This window comes from Vipera berus, assembly GCF_964194415.1.
Source record: "Vipera berus genome assembly, chromosome: 9".
NCBI lineage: Eukaryota > Metazoa > Chordata > Lepidosauria > Squamata > Viperidae > Vipera > Vipera berus.
Genome location: NC_138212.1, coordinates 18,984,280 through 19,007,968, shown reverse-complemented (window position 1 = coordinate 19,007,968; position 23,689 = coordinate 18,984,280). Strand labels below are relative to the sequence as shown.

Here is a 23,689-nt window from a genome sequence, read left to right as displayed (position 1 = left end):
AGTATAGATGTTGATCAAGTTGTCACAAGATGACTTGGTCTTGATATCTCCAACTATGTATCACTGGAGGTTTTTAAAAAGAGATTGGACAGTCATTTGTCTGGAATGGTATAGGGCAGGGGTCCCCAACCCCCGTCTGTGGACCAGCACTGGTCTACGGCATGCCAGAAACTGGGCCACACAAACAAGCAAAGCCCCATCCACGGGATGCAGGCAGCACATGGAGCCAGGTTCCCCCGGGTCCACAAAAACATCTCTCAGCTCTGGTACTCTGTAATTGTAGATGTATTAAGTCTAATTCTTTAGTAAGATCAAGCAGAGCAAACTAAACTTAACCCCAGAAGCATCCCTAACTCCTATTTTGTGACTTTTCCACACCTAAAGATTCTGCTGCTGATATTTGGTGAGTGACTGTCATTCAAAGTGACTGAATTTGGCTGATCTGAGGACTATCCATATGATGGCGCATAGCTACCAAATTGTCCACTTTTGAAAGCTATTAGTTGGCATTTCAAATTCGGATCCATCAAATTTGTTCTCTTCTCCCCACCCCGCAGCTAGGTCTGTTTGCAGTAATAGAAACTAAACGTCAGACCTAGATGGAGAAAAATGGCTAGCTACAATTTTATAGATGGATGGAGATAGATTTGAGGGAGCTAAGGTCTCAGTTCAAAGGTTTGTTCCCCAAAACAGTGTGACAATATGTGTGTGCAACCCTCCACATGGCATCGCTGCCATTACTAAGAGGGAAAAAGAGGTAACAGTTCTCCCTTGGAACAGACATACAGGCACAGACAGACAAACAGACACACAAATAGAGTGCCAAGGTATGGATGATACCGAAAGTAAAATAATAATAATAATAATAATAATAATAATAATAATAATAATAATAATAATAATAATAATAATAATAATAATAATAATTTTATTTTAATTCCATTTATATCCCGCCCTTCTCCGAAGACTCAGGGCGGCTTACAAGCTTAGCAGTAGCCTTCATTCTATGTATATGCCTGCTTATTAGGGCTTTCACATACATCCCAGCGGCATTATTACAAAGTCAGTTTAATTGCCCCCAACAATCTGGGTCCTCATTTTACCTACCTGGGAAGGATGGAAGGCTGAGTCAACCTTGAGCCTGGTGGGATGCGAACCTGCACTAATTGCAGGGAGCTGGTGTTACTTAAGGAGGCATTAGCCCACTGCTCCACCAAGGCTCATAATAATAATAATAATAATAATAATAATAATAATAATAATAATAATAATAATAATAATAATAATAATAATAATAATAATAATAATAATAATAGTAGTAGTAGTAGTAGTAGTAGTAAATTGGAAGGGACCTTGGAGGTCATCTAGTCCAACCCCCTGCTCAGGCAGGAAACCCTATACCATTTCAGACAAATGGCTGTCCAGTCTCTTCTTAAAAACTTCCAGTGTTGGAGAATTCACCACTTCTGGAGGCAGGTTGTTCCACTGGTTAGTTGTTCTAACTGTCAGGAAGTTTCTCCTTAGTTCTAGGTTGCTTCTCTCCTTGACTAGTTTCCATCCATTGCTTCTTGTCCTGCTTTCAGGTGCTTTGGAGAATAGCTTGACTCCCTCTTCTTTGGGGCAGCCCCTGAGATATTGGACCACTGCTATCATGTCCCCCCTCGCCCTTCTCTTCATTAAACTACACATACCCAATTCCAGCAACCGTTCCCTATATGTTTTAGCCTCCAGTCCCCCAATCATCTTTGTTGCTCTTCTCTGTACCCTTTCTAGAGTCTCGACATCTTTTTTACATCGTGGTACCTGCTAGTGCTCATGTGAAAAGAAAATCTATAGTGGAACCAATGGAATAATTTTCATTAAGGCATGACACTGTCCTCTTTAAAATAACACTTGCTATGAACAGAGAGAGGCACGACTCTCCAACTTTCCCCAAACTGCAACCTCTTTTTCTCCTCCTCCTCCTTCTCTCTTCCTCAGGATTTCTGGCTATTTTAAAATATAAAGTTATCCTTCTGCTCATCAAGTGGCTGAGCTTTCTACATTGCCCACCCTTTTCCTAGTCCTCCTGGGCTTAATTCCAAACAGCTGCTATGGGCGGAAGCCAAATTGTATCTCTCCCTTGGACTTGCCATGATAATTTTATACACCTCTATCACATTCCCCCTCCCGTTCCCGAAAGTGGTTCCAACATTCTGCAGACAGCCGGCTCAGATGGTTAAGACACATACCGTGCGAGGGTGGGCCGAGAAAAAGTCGGCATTGCGTTCCCTGAGCAGAGTGCAGTAGGAATCTACTGCTCAGAGGCCAGCAAGGAAAACAACTATATTCCACCTCCCGGTATGCAGCTCCATGCCAACTTAAGGCAAAACCACTCCCCATCCTCTGCCATTAGGCCATCATCAGGAGGCGGACTGGCAGCTTCAGCTAACGAGGTGTGAAGCCAGATGGTGGGAAAGCAAAGGCAATTAAGAAAAAAAATGTTTAGAGCACAACTGCGAATATGGAGTCTGCTCAGCTGTCCAGAGGGAGCTTTTACCAGACTGTGGCTGATGAAGTCCGTTGGCTTCCCATAGCAAAGAGGTTCTTTAATTGGGCCCATCTCCTGGATGTCCAATCCATTTACAGTTAGGCTGGTTTATTCCACCTGTAAACATTTGCCTTCCGCATTTTGCCTGCCTCTTCCTGGTCCTTGCCCATCATCTACAGCCCACTGCAGACATTTCATGCTAATTAACAAGTAGGGATATAATGATGCTCAGATGCGCTTTCGTAAAGATATGACTGTAATGAACTGGACCTATTTGTCATGTCTTTGCCTGTATTTTCTCCAAAGGGCCTAATGGCTGCATTTTATTTTTTAGTGGCTAAACAGAGGCTGACAAACGTCTATTGGCTTCACTTTAAATGCCATGTGTTTGTTTTAATTAGGGTGATGAGGAGTAAGTCAGGTTGTCCTAAGGAGTTTTTATTTCAATGGGCTGAGGGAAGGAGGCGGTGTAAAGATTTGCACCACCTATTCAGTTTTGTTTTGTTTTTTTGTTTGTGTATGTGTGTATGTTCCTAAAGGAAATCAACCCTGACTCTCCTTTGCAAGGACAGATGCTGAAGCTCAAATACTTTGGCCACCGAACGGGAAGAGGGGACTCATTGGAGAAGACCCCGATGTTGGGAATGACTGAAGGCAAGAGGAGAAGGGGACGGCAAAGGACGAGATGGTTAGATAGTGTCATGAACGCAATGAACACAAAACTCCAGGAGACAGTGGAGGACAGAGGGACCTGGGGTGCTATGGTTCAGGGTTGTGAAGAATCAGACAAATTTTATGACTGAACAACAACAACAATTGGGTGCATGTGCATGAAAAAACAACAACAGGAAAGCATATTTCTCTTTCTCAGCGGTTTTCCACTAAAGTTTGAGTGAATTTTGGTGAATTTGGTGAATTTTCTGGGAGCGATAGAAAAACAGTTTGGGTCAAAGGTTATAATAATAATAATAAGTTTGAAGGGACCTTGGAGGTCATCTAGTCCAACCCCCTGCTAAGGGAGGAAACCCTATACCATTTCAGACAAATGGCTGGCCAGTCTCTTCTTAAAAACTTCCAGTGTTGGAGCATTCACCACTTCTGGAGGCAGGTTGTTCCCCTGGCTAGTTGTTCTAACTGTCAGGAAGTTTCTCCTTAGTTCTAGGTTGTTTCTCTCCTTGATTAGTTTCCATCCATTGTTTCTTGTCCTGCTTTCAGGTGCTTTGGAGAACAGCTTGGCTCCCTCTGCTTTGTGGCAGCCCCTGAGATATTGGATCACTGCTATCATGTCACCCCTCACCCTTCTCTTCGTTAAACTACACATACCCAATTCCAGCAACCGTTCCCTATATGTTTTAGCCTCCAGTCCCCCAAACATCTTTGTTGCTCTTCTCTGTACCCTTTCTAGAGTCTCGACATCTTTTTTACATCGTGGTGACCAAAACTGGATGCAGTATTCCAGGTGTGGCCTTACCAAGGCATTGTAAAGTGGTATTAGGTAGAACACTTCAGTTGTGATCATTTCAAAGGTGATAAGACTTTGCTGGAGAGAACATTTCCTGAGGCCCCAAACATCTTGAAATTCTATATACTGAGACAAAAAGAACTAGGAACTAAATCCAGGGCTAGTGAAAAACAAAAACAGACAAAACTAGCATTAATTAGAAAATTCCCTTGCACCGTACTTTCACAATTTTTAAATTCATTTCCTGAAGGAAGAATTGCTTGCAAAAATTCTTGGAAAGGGGAGAGAATATGGAATTATTTTGTGGAAATCCTTAGGGTTCTTGCAGTGATTTAATGATGAAGTGTCTAAAGCTTATGTGTGAGAGTCATTAATCTGTTCTCAGTGTTTTTCAACATTTCTGAAAGATTTAAGAAAGCTACATCTGTAATTTCGCTGGCTTTCTCAGCTCCTATTGATCCAGAGGGAGGAGATGAAGAAAGATATCCTCAACTTCCCCCATCAAAAAAATAAATAAATGTTTTTTTCCAGTTTTGTTTATTGTTGCAATCAATGTCAGCAGAAAAAAAATCTTTCCTAAAAAAAGATTTCTCAGATTGAAAAAGTCACCCGTTCCAGACATTCCAAAACATTCTGACGCATTACCCTTTTAAAATGGTAAAAGGACTTTATGTGACTCCAATGATTGGAATTTCATTGCAATTCAGCTTGAACAAAAATAAATCTACTATTTAATTTGAATCATTAAATGTTCCTCTGTATATCAGATATGAAAATGACATAACCTTACAAATTTGCAAAAAAAAAATGGAAATAAGAGAAAAATCCCTAATAACATTTAACACATTATTTTAATGAGGAAACTAACCAAAGAGAGAAGCAACCTAGAACTAAGGAGAAACTTCCTGACAGGTAGAACAATTAACCAGTGAAACAACCTGCCTCCAGAAGTGGTGAAATGGTATAGGGTTTCCTGCCTGAGCAGGGGGTTGGACTAGATGACTTCCACGGTCCCTTCCAACATCATCATCATCATCATCATCATCATCATCATCATCATCATCATCATCATCATCATCATCATCATCATTATTATTATTATTATTATTATTATTATTATTATTATTATTATATAGGAGACAGGTAACTACTTGCCATCTGAACTCCAAAAAAAATCTGCTATTAATGTTACACATCATTCCATAAGTCTGGAAAGGCTTGGGCTGAAATCCTCCTTGAAATTAAAAGTGAGATCTTTAGTCAGGCTTAATTAGCCTAATCACAAAAAACAATGTTTAATTCTAATTTTTGCCCATTCTATAATTGCAGCACTCTCAGGGTGAATCATACTACTTCTACTTCTGAATATTATAATTGAAAAATGAAATAATTATGTGTATGAAAAATGCAGCTGTCAGAAGGGTCAAACAAGTCAATAGGTGGACACAACTTTCTCTTGACTTTTGATGATACTCCTCCCTTCTGAAGATTCCTCCAGCACAATTGTGATAGATGAAACAATTTGCTTTCCTTGCAGGAATAAGAGAAACCATGAAGGTTGGTAATTTGTATATATTAAGAAAAAGCTAGAGTTTTCTTTATAGTGCTGCGTAAACAAACTACTCTTTAAAACGTGCACGACCAACAGATTTGGTTATCTGGCTTGGCTCTGTATATGCATTTGCAAACAGAGAAAGAGATTCATTTCAGAAATTATTCCATTATTTGAGCAGTTTATCTGGTGGGCCATTTCTTTTTCAAGTCAACAATCAAAGGAACCAAACTTAACAAGGGTCCCAATGAGAGTTTAATCTACAGTTTTACTTTGCTGTGGCAAATTGTTCCTGAAGCTCAAGGAACCACCCACAGTTGATTTAAAATTTAGGCAGTCCTTAGAAAGGAATAAACAATTTATAGACCTCAGTGCTTCATTCCTTGAAAATTAGCTGTCAACCTTAAAGCAGATGTACAACAGATGGGTATTCAATCTAGGATATGATTGGAGTGAATTGATGGTGGTGGTGGTGCTGATCCAGAAGACATCCAAGGAAAAATGTATGGTAGAAGACAGAAATCTCAAGCTATAGCCACCTACAGTATAGTTTTAATTATAGTTATTAACTATAAATTATAGCTTTAGCTATTCTTATTCCTGGAAGGGCCAAAATGTAAATGAAAGCCAGAAAGTAGGGGGAAAAAGAAGAAATTAATGCAGCATTTAGATAATAAAAACGTTAGGGGGAATGATTCACATAAGAATGCATGACAATAATAATACATGTATGCACAAATAAAATAAATATTATAGACTTAAGCAAGATGATGATTTTAAGTCCAGAATATGGAACAGGTAGGATAAAAGAGCATCACACTCATGTACCATTGAGAATACATATTTCCTTAAAAGACTGCTCTGGATGTACTACCATATATTGTTGGGGGCAATTAAGCTGACTTTGTAATAATGCTGCTTGGGTGTGTGTGTGTGAAAGCCCTAATAAGCAGGCATATACATAGAATGAAGGCTACTGCTAAGCTTGTAAGCCGCCCTGAGTCTTCGGAGAAGGGCAGGATATAAATGGAATTAAAATAAAATAAAATAAATATATCAATGAATTACGGAAACATACTCAAATCATTTTGCCATCATTGCATCATGTGAAGAAAAAAAATTAGAAGCCTAAAGAAAGGGTTGTATTTCTGAAGTTTAGCCATATAAAATGAATCTATAAACTCTGAAATAGATCCTACCTCATAATATTGATATTTAGCCCTTTCTTTTTCTTAACCCTAAAATAGACTTAGAATTGTTTCCTGAGAGAGTCCTGTGGAATTGGATTTCTAAAAGGATCCAGTGATACAATCTGCAGCACATTGGGGCAGCGCATGTGAGGATGCTCCAGCAAACCTGACCTAAAGAAAACCTTTTGTTTCCATTATAGTGGCCTTCCCTTACATAACAGAGAGAGATTTTAAAGAAAACTTCAGGACTGAAAACAGATAAAAGTCCTGTAACGCACAGGGATGCCTATGTTTAAGGTGTTGTTGTTGTTAGCTGCGAAGTTGTGTCTGACCCATCGCGACCCTATGGACAACGTTCCTCCAGGCCTTCCTGTCCTCTACCATCTTCTGGAGTCCATTTAAGCTCACACCTACTGCTTCAGTAGGTGCGATGCTTCAGTTTTACGTTATGAATTTGATACAACCCACCAAGAGTTATGGTGATTGGGTGATATATAAATCTATATGATAAATACATTGATTTAAAAATTCTACTCTTGCTTGCAACCTTTCCTATCCTATCTGATTGTGTTAAAGAAGACAGCTGCTGAGAACATGTGACAACAGATTATTCAGCATGATGCCTTGGATGGAATGGGCTCTCATTAGAGTTAACAGCGTGCTACAAATTTGTGTTTGATCTTTGATCATAAATAAAGATGCATGTATGTGTTACGAAAGATAACTGACTGAGAAGTCTTTGTCAACTGAGTGAGTGGGAAATGGAAAACAATGGCAAAATAGTAATGTCTTTTCAAGGTTCTACAGAAGAAAATATTGCCTTTTCCTATATTCCAGACTATCTACCTGGACAGGCAAGCCTTTGAGAAACTGCTTAACCAAATCCACCAAACCAGCAACTTTACTAAAAACAACAAAATGTAAAAGTTGTTGCAGGAAAAAGCTCTGGGCACCAAGGGAAAGCTAGGAGTTCCAAAAAAAAAAAAAAGCAGAAATTGGAAATGTTCATGCTTGCTTCAGGCTTCCCAACCAGGGGAAACGTTTGAAACGATCTCCAAATAAATGACATATCTGCTGCACTAAGCAACTTTGGAAGGATAATGAGAACGAGGCATGTAAACAAGATGAAAATAACTCTGATAAAGATCTGACAGAGACTTTAATTAATAATGCTGCTCTTCCCAGTTTGCTGTGTTTAACTTTGGCTCCCCTGCCCATATAAACTCTGATTTAGATTTGCTGACCAGACTCACTCCTCTTACTACACAGACTGTGATTTTGATCTCTGAATAGCTAACAACCCTCAACAACAAAACTGACAAATAGAAGCTGATCCTTTTTTTACCTATTATTCAGAGCCTTAATAGGAGGCAAATTGACAGACTGAGCAAATGGTTCCTCCTTTCAAGTCTGAACAGTATTAATGTCAGAAATATATGGATGGGGGGAAAAAATAAACACCAGATCCTCTTAATGAGTGAACACCATGCTCTTCACTTTCAGCCAAGCTTTTCTGTGATACTGCCTAGGGGGAGAATATAATTTGTTGCCTATCCTAGTGAGATGGACAGGGGATTTATAGAATAGCCTTGTTGGCATCTTCTGCAATTAGTCAGCCCCTAGCAAGCTCTAGCAACCCAGTCAGTCAACCTTTGGCAACCCATACTCCTTTTATGTTTTTTATTCTAAGCATTGGGCATAGTTAATTCAGAATGCTTCAGCAATTTCCAAGGTTCTTCTTCCTGTTCTTGACAACAGTTCTTGTTCCTTAGCCCAGCTGTCTACAGCAGATTTGAGCTATTACCTACTAATAGTTTGGTCTACTGTCTTCAGATAAAGTGGTCTTCAGCCATTTGTTTTCCTTCAGTACATAGATTGGATCCATATAAGACACCCAAGCACAGAGTACTGAACGACTGCAAGATGTAAGACAGAGGTCTTCAAACTCGGCCCTTTTATGACTCATGGACTTCAACTCCCAGAATTCCTCAGCCAGGCACACTGGCTGAGGAATTCTGGGAATTGAAGTCCATGAGTCATAAAAGGGCCGAGTTTGAAGACCCCTGATGTAAGAGATACACCAAGCAGCCCAAATTTTGGCAGTAATAGCAGTCAGCCTTTATCACAGCTGAGACATAGCAGCAAAAAGGGAACAGGAAAGAGATGGTGGATTTCAGGACAATAATTCATGGATCCCCCTATCCATGACTGTGGCGCTTCAGATAGTAATGAATCACTTGATAGCGGAAGTGTAAAACAATAATAATCCAAACCTCCTTAATGAATATTATGCTCTCCATGCTTCCACTTGGAAAGATTAGTTGGCTTCCTGTCCAAAATAGAAGCAAGAGGATTTTACTGGCAGTAAAATTTCAGAGATAATCATGAAAATGAAGCATATTCTTAACAGTTTTCAGGTTATTCTGAATCATGCTTTTCAGGGTCTTCATACTGCCCCTTTTTACAAAAGGGGAGGGAAAGAAGCTGCACAGATAAAGAATTTGGACAAAATATAATTAAATGATGGGGGGAAATGAAAAACACCTCTGCCTGGACAGAGTTGAGGACTCCCCTTTCTGTAAGTCCAAGACCATCAAGATCTATACAGACAAAGCACTAACAAACCCAATACTCAAAACACACCAGGGGAAGAGATGAGGAACGAGGCCTGATGGTGATATATTTATTCAAAAACCTGCCACGGGTGAACCAAAATATTGTAATTTCTTGATAAAATACCCTAAAGAGCTCAGTAACATTATACTGAAAAAATGTACCCACCACTGCATCTAGTATACTTTCAGATTTACAAAAATATGCTGCATTTCATTTTGTAGATGTTTTTTCCCCAACTTTGGTTCAACTTAGGAAGTCTTTGTAGCATTAACCAGGTTGTCTAAACTTTTGCATGCTGCACTGCAGAAGTGTCAACCACTCCTATGGAAAATGAGCAAGTCTCATCCCATGATGCACACAGGCAAGTGAAAATACATAAGGGTTGAATCTAGGCCCTACTAAATCTATACTTTAAATCTTAGTCTGCAGTTGCTGGTTTCCTATATTGTAATCTTAACAAGAGCTGTCTCACTGAGTCTCTTTCTGCAAGAGTCTAATAGTCTGAGAGAAGACTGGCAGCACGAAACAATCAAGCACTAAGGTTATCCAAGTGTCCTTTAAATATCACTTCAGATTCAGCAATAAAAACACTGGAAATCCAAGGCCAGTGTGGGAGGAAGCAGAAATATAATAAAATAAATAGGAATCCTGTATGCTAAATGAATCTCCTTCTCCAGAGAAGCCCATTTCTCCCTGTCACCTGGAACCATAATAGTAATTTCCAGATCAAGCTGAGTTTTATCATGGACTAGTTTCTGGCTGGTGATTGTTCATAGTTTCTCCTTGCCTATATACAGTGCTTTTTTTGTAAAAGAAAAAGGTGCCGGAACTCACACATGTCAAACAATCCGCCTTGCCTACCCTACAAGGTTCTATCCAAAAAGGGAACTCCGTTCTGAGCGTTCTATGACAAAAAGACCCCTGCCTATATATCATTCAATTTTAAAAACAGTCTTGACAGATAATCAGGTCAGATCAGGAAAACATATTCTCTTAGTTGAACAATTCCAGACATGACTTCCATTATCCTTAGCATCCATCACATCTGGGAGGACACCAAGTTGGGGAAGACTGCTTTAATGCACCTTTCCATGATGTGATGACAAACCTGTCCCCATCTGAGAAGGTTGAGACTTCTGGGCATTATAAACCAATACATTTTAAGGCTTCCTGATTGAGGAAATCTGCTGTAACAGGTATTTTAACGTTTTTATGCATTTTTAAGCAGGAATGGGGTAGCAGGATTAAATTAGTTTGGTTCATTTGCTGAACCACCTCCATGCCAACCTCTTACTTCAAAACAAAGCATTTATCCACTATCTTTCATTTTTCCCAACTGCAGTTCTGGGACTTGATTTGACAAAGTACACTGCAGGAAGGAAGGAAGGGAGAGAATGACGAAAAAAGAAGGTAATGACTAATTGACAAGTTAATTTGACCTCTATGAAAAAGTCATCAGAGCTAAAAGAAAATTATAGAGTGATTCTGGAAACATAGTGAGGAAAAACTATTGATCACAGTCTGAATGTTATAATCCTGATAGGAGATGCAGGCGCTGTGTTCAAAAGACAATACTCTTAAATAGCAGCCTATTTATCATGGGGAGAAAAATGGATAATTCAGCAGGTATAATCAAGTCATTATGAGATTAACAAGGAAAAAATCGTTGTGTTTTAAGAAGTGAAAAATTATAGTATGAGAAAAACTATTTTGGGTGCCCAAAAGGTGTATCTAGAGGATTACCAGGGATGTGAAACTTCAAGAGCAGCAGAAAATTATTTGGGCTGTTTAAATAAAATGAACTGACATATGAAGTCAAATTAGGGTTGTGAAGATGTCTGAAGAATACTTTGCGATGCTAAGGGCTGGAGTGGAAGTCTCTTGGAATAAAAACTGCAGACTAACATGGTACAACAGCAGAGATTATGACAAATTTGCATGAACATGTTGCATACACACACATAAACACACACAATATCCCCTGACATCAAAATCAAGTTCCTTCTCAGGCATATCAATTTGTGCTGTCCTGCTCACACACATAACTGTGGTTTAGTGGGTTTATTAATATTTCCCTGCAACTCCCTTCACCAAAAACCCAGAACTGTCCCAATTAAGTTCAGCCACAAGCAGACCAATGCTGGTCCACAGAGCAATGGCCAATGAGTCCACAAGGCACTTGAAAGTTTCCCAAGCAAAATTAAACCCACAGCACAAGAGGGTTCACAAGGCAAAAATAGTCCCAAGTTCACAAGACACAATCCAAGTCAAGGCACAGTGTCAGTCCAAAATGGGGCAAGAATCACAATGACCAGAAAATACACAGCTAGGAAATGAACACATTGTTCCCAGCATCACTTCCATCTGTCTGCTGTGCTAAATAGACAGCTCCTGGTGCAGCCCATCAAGAAGGGTGAGGCTTTCTCCTCACAAGTAATCTGGCTGACTTTCTCTGTTTCTGCCCTTTTTCTGCCCTACATTTGCTTAGATCAGGTGCAGAAAGCAGTTCCTCTTCCTCATCACTGATCAGCTGCAGCTGCATGTTTTCCCCACCTGAAGCCTCTGGACTGTCCTGCTGCAGCTGTGGTTCAGCCAAATCCCTCTCAGACGGCTGCTTGGAGCCACTGACCAACTCCCCTCCAAACGTGCCTGGAACTGGTTCATCTTCCTCCGAGCTGACATCTGGAGAGGTATCTGGGAAAGAGTCCAGGGGAGTCATCACATATTCCGCCTTGATTTTCATTATATTCAGCTGACATTCCTGCACATGTTTATTGGGTTGTGGTATGTCACCACATTTCTGCAAGGTTAAGCATCTTATCAAAACAGATCTGCAAAGGCCTATTATACTATTTGTAATTTTTCAGACCAACTTAGTAGTCTATCCAATTTATTTACTTATTGGGATTATATGCCTCTCCAACTGAAACCAATTCAGCAACTTACATACCCTCTTTTGATAAATAAGGTTTTTTTAAAAAAAACACAACACCTATCAGCAGTAAATCACAATTCTGCACCGATGAATTAAAAAAACCCTATTTTATAATGTTATTTATATCCTACATTCTTCTTATATAAGCACTCTAGGGGGCTTATTAACAAGTAGTAAGGTAAAGGTAAAGGTTCCCCCGCACATGCGTGGTAGTCGTTTCCGACTCTTGGGGCCAGTGCTCATCTCCGTTTCAAAGCCGAAGAGCCAGCGCTTGTCCGAGGACGTCTCTGTGGTCATGTGGCCGGCATGACTAGATGCCAAAGGCGCATAGAATGCTGTTACCTTCCCACCGTAGTGGTCCCTATTTTTCTACTTGCATTTTTACGTGCTTTCGAACTGCTAGGTTGGCAGAAGCTGGGACGAGTAACAGGCGCTCACTCTGTTACGTGGCACTCGGGATTCGAGCCGCCAAACTGCCGACCTTCTGATCGACAAGCTCAGCGTCCTAACCCACTGAGCCACCACATCCCTATATTAACAAGTAGAACTAGGGACAACTGGCCAGATATGACAACGTGGAAGCCAGTAACAAACAAGGCTCCTTTCCAGGCCTTCAAAGCTTCAACCTAGTCACACCCTGGAGCAGGAAAGTAGTGGAGATAACTTCCTACATCAAATCTTCTGTACTTGTGTGAAAGCCAAAGAAAAGGACAATACCAAAGAATAGAAACTTTGCTCGTACAACTTATAATAATGGATATCTTAGCAAGCAGCAATAATCACAAACTTTATTCATAGAGAACAAACCACATCTCTTTACTCAGCCATAGTGGATGGCAATTTAGAGGACATGGTTCTGGATAATTTTGATAACTTAACCAAACTATTTCTATCATTGTTAGCTGGCCCCCACCCATGATCCAGAAACACATCTTGCTTGAGTTAATCACAAAACAATTGTGAGGCTTGAAATTCTCTAAATCATCCGTTTAAATTTTATAAATTTTATAAAGAGAATCCACATTTTTGTTCAATTTCTGGCTTAGTGAACCTGGAAAACAGTGCAAACCTTTAATCCATAAAAACAAGGAATGCTACGTGAACGAGGGCTCTTCAAGATCAGCATACTCTGTCTCTGAGAATGTATCTGAAATTTTCTTTTTCTTCAAAAGAAACACCACATACTGTGTGCCAAATTTGTCTTAAATCAAATGGGATCCCTACAAATACCTCTACTTTGTATGTCCTGAAATCATTTTGTTTATTTTTGTTTTAAAAAAACCCCAGTTATGCTGCATTTTAAGAAGAAGAAGAAGAAGAAGAAGAAGAAGAAGAAGAAGAGAAAAAAGAAAAGAAAAGAAAAGAAAAAAGAAAAGAAAAGAAAAGAAAAAAAAAGAAAAAAAAAGACCCCAAACCAAATCAAACTGAAACAAAAATATGGGATGGAAAATACATTTCATAAATGTGGTATGAAATCACAGCAAATCAAAATACACCATCCTAAACCAGCAAAGAGAATGGGGAAAACAGGCCAATCCAAACCTTAATGAATGATTTTCTTTTAAATATCCTGTAAACCGCCCTGAGTCCTTCGGGAAAGGGCGGTATATAAATCTAAATAAATAAATAAATAAATAAATCAAGTTATCAACAGCAGGACTGGAGTAACAAATATCTTTTCACCCTGAGCGAGATTTGAAAGCATTTTGTAAAAACAGATATAATTCAATGCCGTAAAACACACAAACAATTTTGTACTATAGACATATGAACGGAAGGAATCTGGCACGTGATAGTGGTCTAGAAACCAATTTCTAAATGAAAAAAAGGGAAACCGTGAAGTTTCCACCCTCCACGATACAGACGAATTTCAGAGTTATCCTTTGCCTGGCATTTATCTCTTTCTTCCAGTTCCCCCATATCTATGTCACACCAACTTCTCTGCCTACCTGCATGAACTCAGCCCTTCCATCTGATAAAATTCCAGATCATTAAAACATCTGAATCTTGGCAGCAGAATGAATGATAGGTTAAGTACAACTATGCAAATGTAAGTAATTAGCAAGAACAGTTATGCCTTGTAATCAATCACCACAGCAGCAGGATGTGTCTGGAACCTCCATAATTACATTTTTTTTCCTCCCTCCAGATTTGAGAAGGGCAATTGCTGTGAGATTGCCCTCTCATCATCTGGAACCAGAATATAGTACCATAATGCTAAGTTGTAGGCCTATTGAAAATCCACTAGCATTCCTAAAGTATTCTGGAACTAAAAAAGAGATTACAAAAACTACAGAGGGAGCACTAGATAGATAGATAGATAGATAGATAGATAGATAGATAGATAGATAGATAGATAGATAGATAGATAGATAGATAGATATAGATACATAGATATAGATATATAGATATATAGATATAGATATAGATATAGATATAGATATAGATATAGATATAGATATAGATATAGATATAGATATAGATATAGATATAGATATATGTGTGTGTGTGTGTGTGTAAATTTTTTGGATTGCTAACAAAGAATTAAAGCCTTGGGTTAGGCTGAAACAGGAAATAAGATTTGTCCCATGTTTGGGGCCTAGCAAGGTAATCTAAATACTTAACAAACATTTAAAACACACACACACACACACACACACGCACACACACACACACACACACACACACACACATATATCTCAAACACGGGACAAATCTTATTGCCTGTTTCAGCCTAACCCAAGGCCATCCACAGGCTGTAGTCACAACAGTGACAGCTCATATTTGTGTAAATTTTTGGACTGCTAACAAAGAATTAAAGGGAGACTAATTTCAAACTCATTTGTTCTCATCATCTCAGTTGGTATACTGGTATACCAACTGAGCTTCTTAAAATCTTAGCAAAAAAATGAAAGTCATAAATGAATGTCTGACAGATTTTAAATATTAAATGACAGGCTATAAATTATGCATCTCAAGATATCGCTTTAATGTCCGTTCTCTTTGCAGGGTTTGTGAATAAGATTTAATGACTTTTTAGCAAGAGTCTAATGCCAATCAAATGTCATAGCATTTACTTTTTTGTTTTTTGCTTCCAAATTTTACTGTGATACTTTTGTAGTATGGTTCATTCTTTGTTGCTCGTGGTACACTTAAAACAGTCCTAACCCACCCTCTCGAACAAGTCACAAATCCAAAGATTCACAGAACATGGAAAGATGTCTCAGTGCAAAGCTATGCTGCAACCCTGGTACAAATCCCTTTATGAAGTTAAACATAAAACACTTCCCCAATAACATCAAATAGAGTCTATATATACGGTACACATATGCATTACATAATGAGTAACTTCCCCAAGTAAGTCCCAAAGTTGTTTTTTCAGAAGACAACTGGGCTCATCCAAGAAGCTTCTTCAGTTCTTCTAAGAAACTTCTTGGAAATGAAGAAGCTTCTTGGGTGAGAAGAAAAACATCCTCAAGGAAAAATAAAAAGTCCTGTTGCTTTTTGAAAAAGCACCTTTGTGACAACCATGAGCTGGATGACTGAGAATCACTCCAAAGGAGTAGTAGGGGTGATAATGAAGAAACGTCATGTATGCCAAACTAATGTTTTACTTCACTAAAGCTAACCTTTCATTCAAACCTTTTATTTCTTAAATGGTATTCCTCCCAAACTCCAAGCCATCCCCAATCACCGGATGTTCTCATATTTACCTATAACATTTCCAACTGTATTGCCAAGTAGCTTGGAAATCAGCCAATACAAAGCTTAAAAGCTAGATGAATAACATTAAAACAAGGGTGCTTAAAGGAGGGGGGTCAAAATGGCAGCCGCAATCATAACTCTGAAACCCTGACCTTTTTTTTTACTTTCACCACTCATATGAAAGAGGAGTTCTAACTGCAGGAGCATAGCTACCATCTTGACTTTTTAACTCCCCATCCTTTAGACACCTTTGAATTACAAGAACGCGAGTAATGATCAATACAAAACTGGACCTCTAACTCTTATGTTTTGCTTACGTTGTACATAAACAGAGGCTACGAGAAAACTTCAAGTAGAGCAATTGGCAATTAAACATCCAGACATTTAGTCTTTGCAAGTTTGGTACATTTTGCAAGGAGAGAAAAATAACTTGCCGTTTCCTTTCTTCAGGAACAAGTTCCATATAAAGAATGCCCAAAGCAAAGCAATGCACTAAAAGAAAACATTGCTGGTGATTTCCCCACAGATTAAAGCTGGCTGCATACATTTAAACTGAAGGGAAAAAGAAGTTGAGCTGGAGAGCAGGAATCAATGACAAGGAAGGGGTCAGGAGAAAAAAGATGCTCAGAGTTTATTGGGAAAAGACAGAATACCTAATCTGAGTTGGCTCAAAGATCAGCCAAGTTACTTGCTGTTTTTTTTTTGGGGGGGGGGGAACTAGTTCTACTTATTTTTTGAGTGAATGCAACAGAGCCCAGGCATCCGGAGTTCCACAGGCAGTTGATTTAGTGTGCAAACACAGCTTTAGACTAGGAAACCATGCAATTAAGATTGTGCATTGGGTATTTCCTATCTCCCTTCAGGTCTAATGACCAGCTGTATATTTCAAAGTTGGGAGCCTTCAATGAAATTACTTGTCAAGTGCAAATTTGGGAAAGGAAACTGGCCCATCCTGACTCTTTTCTTAGTCTGTACCATTTCCCTGCATCCTCCCAGTCACTGAACCTAAACCTTTAAGGAAATATAGAAGTAGAGAAGTACAAGTGAATAATTCTATGTTCAGAGCATCTGTATATTTGGCTTCATTTGTATATTCAGCTTTTCTGAACTTTAACTCATAGTATGTTGCGGTGGCAGCCATTTTGGGTTACTTCAAAGGAATCAAATAGCAAAACAAATTAACAAGTGTAGAAATAAACAGTAAATAAACTGGGGTCCCCTGAGAAGAGACACTATGAGAAGAGACACCAATGTGGGCAGCCTTGATTTACAACCAGTTGCTTTGCAACCCTCTGAAGTTATGACAGACTCCAAAAATGAGACTTATGACCCGGATTCAAAGTTCTGATGTCCGTGCTTCCCTTGTATGGTCATGTGACTGCATTGTGGGCACTTAGCAATAAGCCTGCATGCACAATCATTTGCAATGCCTCGTAGTCATGTGACCATGCTTTACAATGTTTTTTGCCAGAAAACTGGCATTTACTTTTAATTTCTAGCAAAAACGATCCCATAGCGAAGTAGGGGTTCATTTAAAAACTGCAGTGTTCATTTAAGGACCACAGCATTCAATTTACAATTGACATATTCAACAGCTGAAAAAAAAATGTAAAATTAGACATGGTTATATATTGACCTTCTTTATGACCATGGTGACTTACGACCAAAATTGTGGGCTCAATTATGGTTGTAAGTCAAGGACCATCTGTACTTTTCTGTTTCATATTTTCTTCTCCATCACCTTTGCAATTTCTGGGGAAACATACAAAGCTTCATTTTCCTTAAGCATGATTCATGACACAAGCTAAGGCCAAAATGAAGCAAGCACGTAACTTAGTGTGAGATTTACATCATGACTGACATAACTTTTATCACAAAAAGTGTTTTTTTTCCTGTCATCAAGTCACGGGGTAGACCACAAGTTGAGTGTATCTACTCAAATGTTGTAAAGAAATATGATAGAGCAACATGGGACATATCTCATGAATTTTAATCAACTAAAAAAAAAACCATGTTCTCATGGAGAAAACTGAATATTAAATTATAAAGAACGTAACGTACAGTACATCTTTAACACACAATATGTGGAGAACAGAAAAATCCAGACATCCATAACCAAAACATAATTCCCCTATTTCAAATTAACAAGTGTTACTTCCTTCTTTAGATGCACATAAATGAGATGCCCATTTTCAAACAAATTGCCAAACAAAATAATAACAAAGTCTGAACGAGTCAGAGAAATGTAACCTTACACTTGAAAACAATCACACTTAACTCAAGCAGACCTGTTTCACCACTGCAGTGCAGCCTTTTGATTGTTTCAATTTCTCACATACTTGAGTACAGATAACCTATTGCAGCAATGTGTAATTCATCCACACAAAGATAATATTAATTTTCAGACGATTGTTACTAGTTGGATATTTGAGATCTTGAAAAAAATGAAACTTCCAGGATCCCAGTACAGCTTGAAAGTCAAGCTGTGATGGATCTACTCCTCTGCCAGCCACCCTTGGTGTCCAGGTCTCTTTGATTGAGAGATGGTTTTTTTTGCAGCCAAATAGATGTTATAAACCTAAAGACCCCTTTCACCCATATTTCCTTTCATATGTTGCATTTCAGTTGAGATATGAGAATGACATGAAAAGAAGTGGACAGGAAAACCTTGCCACTTTTGGTAAACATTATTTTCTCTTGCCAATCCCGCTGAGAAAATGCCATCATTCAGGACCCACAAACAAGGCAGAGCTCCAACCACCTGCCATTTGGTGGAGCAGTGGGCTAATGCCTCCTTAAGTAACACCAGCTGCCTACAATTAGTGCAGGTTCGAGTCCCACCAGGCTCAAGGTTGACTCAGCCTTCCATCCTTCCGAGGTAGGTAAAATGAGGACCCAGATTGTTGGGGGCAATTAAGCTGACTTTGTAATAATGCCACTTGGGGGGGGGTGAAAGCCCTAATAAGCAGGCATATACATAGAATGAAGGCTATTGCTAAGCACATTTGATTTGTGCTTAGATTGTAAGCTGCCCTGAGTCTTCGGAGAAGGGCGGGATATAAATGGGATTAAAATAAAAAAATAAAATAAATTTTGGTCTGCTGGGACTAAAGATCTTTTCCCCCCCAATACCCATCCTGTATAAAACACCTTTATACAAAAGTTGATGAAATGATTGCCATTCTATGGTTACATGTTCAAGCAGCCACACCAACCTAATTGAGAAGCCTATTTTACAATACCAATATCAACCTGACAAATTTGGAAGTTGGGGCTGGGTATTAACAGGCTGAATGGTAAATAGTCCATATACTCTGGGATGGACTATTATCAAGCTCTTCTTGGAGGCCATTTTACACACCTGGGAATAACCTGAGCTAAGCCACAGAGGGCAGGATGAGCCATGTAAACAAAGACAACCATCTTCCTCAAGATATGACAGATGGCTACCTGGGTATCTTCATCTCAACCTTCCCTTTTGATTTGACTTGAAATAGATGCTTCAGTCCAAAAATCCCATAAGATAATCACAACCTATGATAGGTGAGACAACTTTCCCACTTTGCTCAGATGTTTAAACCCCTCTCTCCAAGACCCATGTGATTTGAATTATTTCTCCTTTTCTTGGGAGGAAGATGAAAATGCAATGAAGAGACAACATGAGGAGATAGAACCAAAACCTTAATCTCCCATTGTAGGCTTAGATCCACCCATTTCTTGCTTTTAGTTCCAAAGTCAAATCTAACAGTAATGCAGAATAGATGCCTCACTTGATAAAAACAAGGTTACTCATCCCTATCTTAAACAATCTGACAGCAACATTACAGGTAATGTTTCTAAACCAATGGCCAACTTCTGTAATTGCAAACCTAGTCTGAATTATACCAAAATGGTTATGATGCCATTTAGATGAAAAAGGTGTTGCCTGGCTGAGGAATTCTGGGAGTTGAACTCCACAGGTCACAAAAGGGCCAAGTTTGAAGACCCCTGTTCTAAGCCATAGGCTTAGATAAGGCAGCAAATAGGCTTAGACAAGGCAGTTATATGTTCTAAGCCATAGGCTTAGAACATATAACATGGGTGCTATATGAGATATGCACCTCTCTTTCAAAATTCACATCAGTGCACAGTGCTTACAGTTTGAACATGTAGAGTTCCAGTTCGTTTTTATATATTTTATACCAATCCAATTCAATAACCATCTACTGTTTGATTCTCATCCATATTCAACCACAGTTACACGTCTACAAGTAAACCTACACAATTTACCTGAGTGTTGATGTGACACTCTGCCGTTTCCATTTATAAGTTGTAGAGACAGAAACAGAATATTAATGTAACCAATTTATGTATGAACACAAAGACAGATACTTTTTTTTATCAGACCTTCTTATGGATCTTTCCTCTACTGAAGCCTTGTTTCTAGAACCAAGTTCTAAACCAGGGGTGTCAAACTGCCTGCCCACGGGCCAGATGAGTCACACCAAAACCATGCCTACCCCATTGCCGGCAATGGGAAAAAAGTCACGATACGTCGCGACATGTCACGTGATGTCGCAAGTTTGACACCTGTGTTCTAAACCATTAGATAGCATAAGATATTTGGGCTGCTCCTGGTCATTCTAAAGAAACAGATTTTCATAAAAAGAGAAAGATCAAGACTCTAGTAACAAGAATCTAGTAACACTTCCTCCACTTTTGTACATTCAGAATAGGCCAGTGTGGAGTTCTCCAGGATTCAGTGCATTTGCTAAGACAAAATGCCTTATTGGTTCCCACAATGGCTTCAACCATAAACTGCCCAACCCTATTGTGCAACTCTACCCATAGTATATGAACTTCTGGTTCTGTCTGTTTGACTTTGTTATTTGATCCAGTTTTCTCCACCTGAATTAACCATACAATTCAGGGCTCTGGTCTAGAGTCCCATATGGTCTACATGGAGCTACCCTCCATGACTAAAGGGGAACTTGGTCTCCTTACTTCCTGTCTGACGTCTTAACTACCATACCACACTAGTTCTCAGAAAGAGTTAAAAATTTGATGGTCGAGGGGTCATTACTAGGCAAGAAGAACTGTGTATCATGGCACCATCAGTTGCAGGTAGCCCTTGACTTACAGAGGGTTTTTGATGAGCAGTCGGCATTATGACAACTTTGGGATGGGTGTTCTATGCCCTGTGAAGCACTTCTGAGAATCATAAAATGTCACCACACACCCCTTGCAGTCATGTGCATTTCAGGTGCTTGGCAACTGGCTTGTTTTTATGACCAGTTGCAGCATCCCATTGTCATGTGACCATGATTTACAACATTTTTTTTACCACTTTCTACCAAAAACACCCATTCAGAAGAATGCATTTGCTTCATGAGCATTACAAAATATTGGGGGGAAAAACAGGTCCAGTCACATGGGGAACGTTTAGTTATGACTGCAATGATTTATTACTGAATTTCTGGCTTCAGAAAGTCAAGGATTACCTACACTGTACTGCCAATCCCTGTCACATGAGGATGTGCAAAGGCTTTTAGTAAAAAAAAAGTAAAAAGTAAAGGTGCAATGAAAGAAAAAGCTGGGAACTGCATTAGATCTGACTCACAGAGATGCTGGGAAGGCTCTTTCACCATATTTCCACTTTTAGTTTTCATAAGAATAATTTGAACGCATGGGTAAGGCTAGTACGTTGGAAAATGAATGCACAGGAGTCATACCCAGCTACCAATCTGCAAGTATTGTATAGGAAAAACCTGCATGGGATATAATACACGACAAACTAAAATTGTTCCAGACCTTCTTCATAGGTTGTACAATACTTGCAAATCTTAAGACTAGTGAGCATTCTTAGATCCAGAGAAGGCAAATGTTATTTTGCCCAAATATGTTATTTTGCACAGATTCGTCATATATACCAATTGCGCCCCTTTTTGGACCGAGATGCCCTACGTACAGTCACCCACGCACTCGTTACCTCCCGTATAGATTACTGTAATGCTCTCTACATGGGGCTGCCCTTGAAGACCACCCGGAGGCTTCAGCTGGTGCAGAATGCAGCTGCACGGGTTGTGATGGGAGCACCCCGATACTCCCATATTACACCCCTCCTGCGTGAGCTGCATTGGCTACCAGTTGCCCTCCGGGTGAGATTTAAGGTGCTGGTACTTACCTTTAAAGCCCTACATGGCTTAGGTCCGGGATACTTGCAGGACCATCTGCTGCCGGGAACAAATTCCCATCGTCCAGTACGCTCACACAGAGAAGGCCTCCTCAGGGTACCGTCAGCTAGGCAATGTCGGCTGGTGACCCCCAGGGGGAGGGCCTTCTCTGTGGGAGCGCCAGTCCTATGGAATCAGCTCCCCCCTGAGCTTCGGATGGCCCAAAACCTCCAATCCTTTCGCCGCGGCCTCAAAACACTCCTGTTCCACCAGGCTGACCTGGACTGACAGGCATTTTAATTAATTTATATTTAGAATTTTTAATTTTTTTAAAAATTCTTTAATTTTAATTTATTGCACAGATGATTTCAATTTTATTTTTATCTTGATTTCTGTACTTATTATATGTTTTGTTGTTAGCCGCCCTGAGTCCTTCGGGAGATAGGGCGGGATATAAATCCCATCAATAAATAAATAAATAAATAAATAAATAGGCACTCTTTAGCCCAAGCGATCGCACCATCATTTTTCAGAGATGAAGCATTGTAGAACAACCATGACTTTCATTCTGTCCATCGCTGCAGATGACAGTTGGACGAGAGAAGCATCCAGACAGAAGCAAAGCTGTCCCTGCTGAGAATCGGGAAGCTCTCCCGAAGCAGAGCAGATCAAAAGAGAACACTTGTCTGTTTTGCCTACTATCCTGTACCTTTGCATTTTTTTTTAAACTTAGTGATAACTGCCCTTTTGCATCTGAAGGGGGATGAAAGGAGACAATTAACCACTAAATGGAAAATATGAGAAGCAGAAATAAACAGTTTATTGAGAGAGGCAGCCAGGCAGACAGTTTCTGTCTGGATTCTCTGATTATCTTTTGAGGTCTTGCCTGCTGGCTATCTTGAGCATCCATCAGACAGACACCGGTACTGGATTAACTCTTATTTCCCTAGTGTTCTCTCACCTAAGAAGGACTTCTTTGGTAGTTTTAGAAGAGATTTTTCCACCAGTTATTTTAGTCCATAATCCTTCCATGAGTGGGTTTTTAAGAGGGTTTTAGATACTGTAACTCAAAGTGTTCTTTGTACTTTAGAATTTGGAGAGGGATCAAATTGGATTTAGTCAGGGTCCACAGTTGTTCTTATTTTCTTTCCTGTGCTACTGCAGGAAGAAGGGCATTGGAGAAATAAAATTAGTTGAGGAGGCTACTTCTATTTAAGCCTAACTTAACAAGTGCTTAGTTTCAATTAAACTCTGGAACCGAGTACCTCTTAGTTACTAACCGCATCTATTGGAGAATGTAGAGGCTTTGGAGGAAAGTCTAGCCTGTCCTCATGACCTAACTCCCAGGTGCACTAAGCAAGATACAGAAGGGTTGATTTAAGAGGCGAACTGTCAATGTGGCACCCAGAAACACTAGAACATCACTTAGGATGCTATAGACAGACTCCCAGGACATATACAAAGAGACGGGCGAAATCTTTCAAGTTCGCCAAGACTCAGATAATCTGTTTTCACATAAAGTCTCATGAGATTTGGGCACGGTACAA

General features: G+C 39.5%; 1 protein-coding gene across 1 annotated transcript in view; it reads right to left on the bottom strand.

Annotated features, from left to right (window-relative positions):
• CSMD2 (CUB and Sushi multiple domains 2) overlaps positions 1–23,689 on the bottom strand; it is a gene marked incomplete at both ends in the record, with an annotated part of 651,882 nt that overhangs the window by 222,109 nt on the left and 406,084 nt on the right. The gene's annotated exons all lie outside the window — the stretch shown is intronic.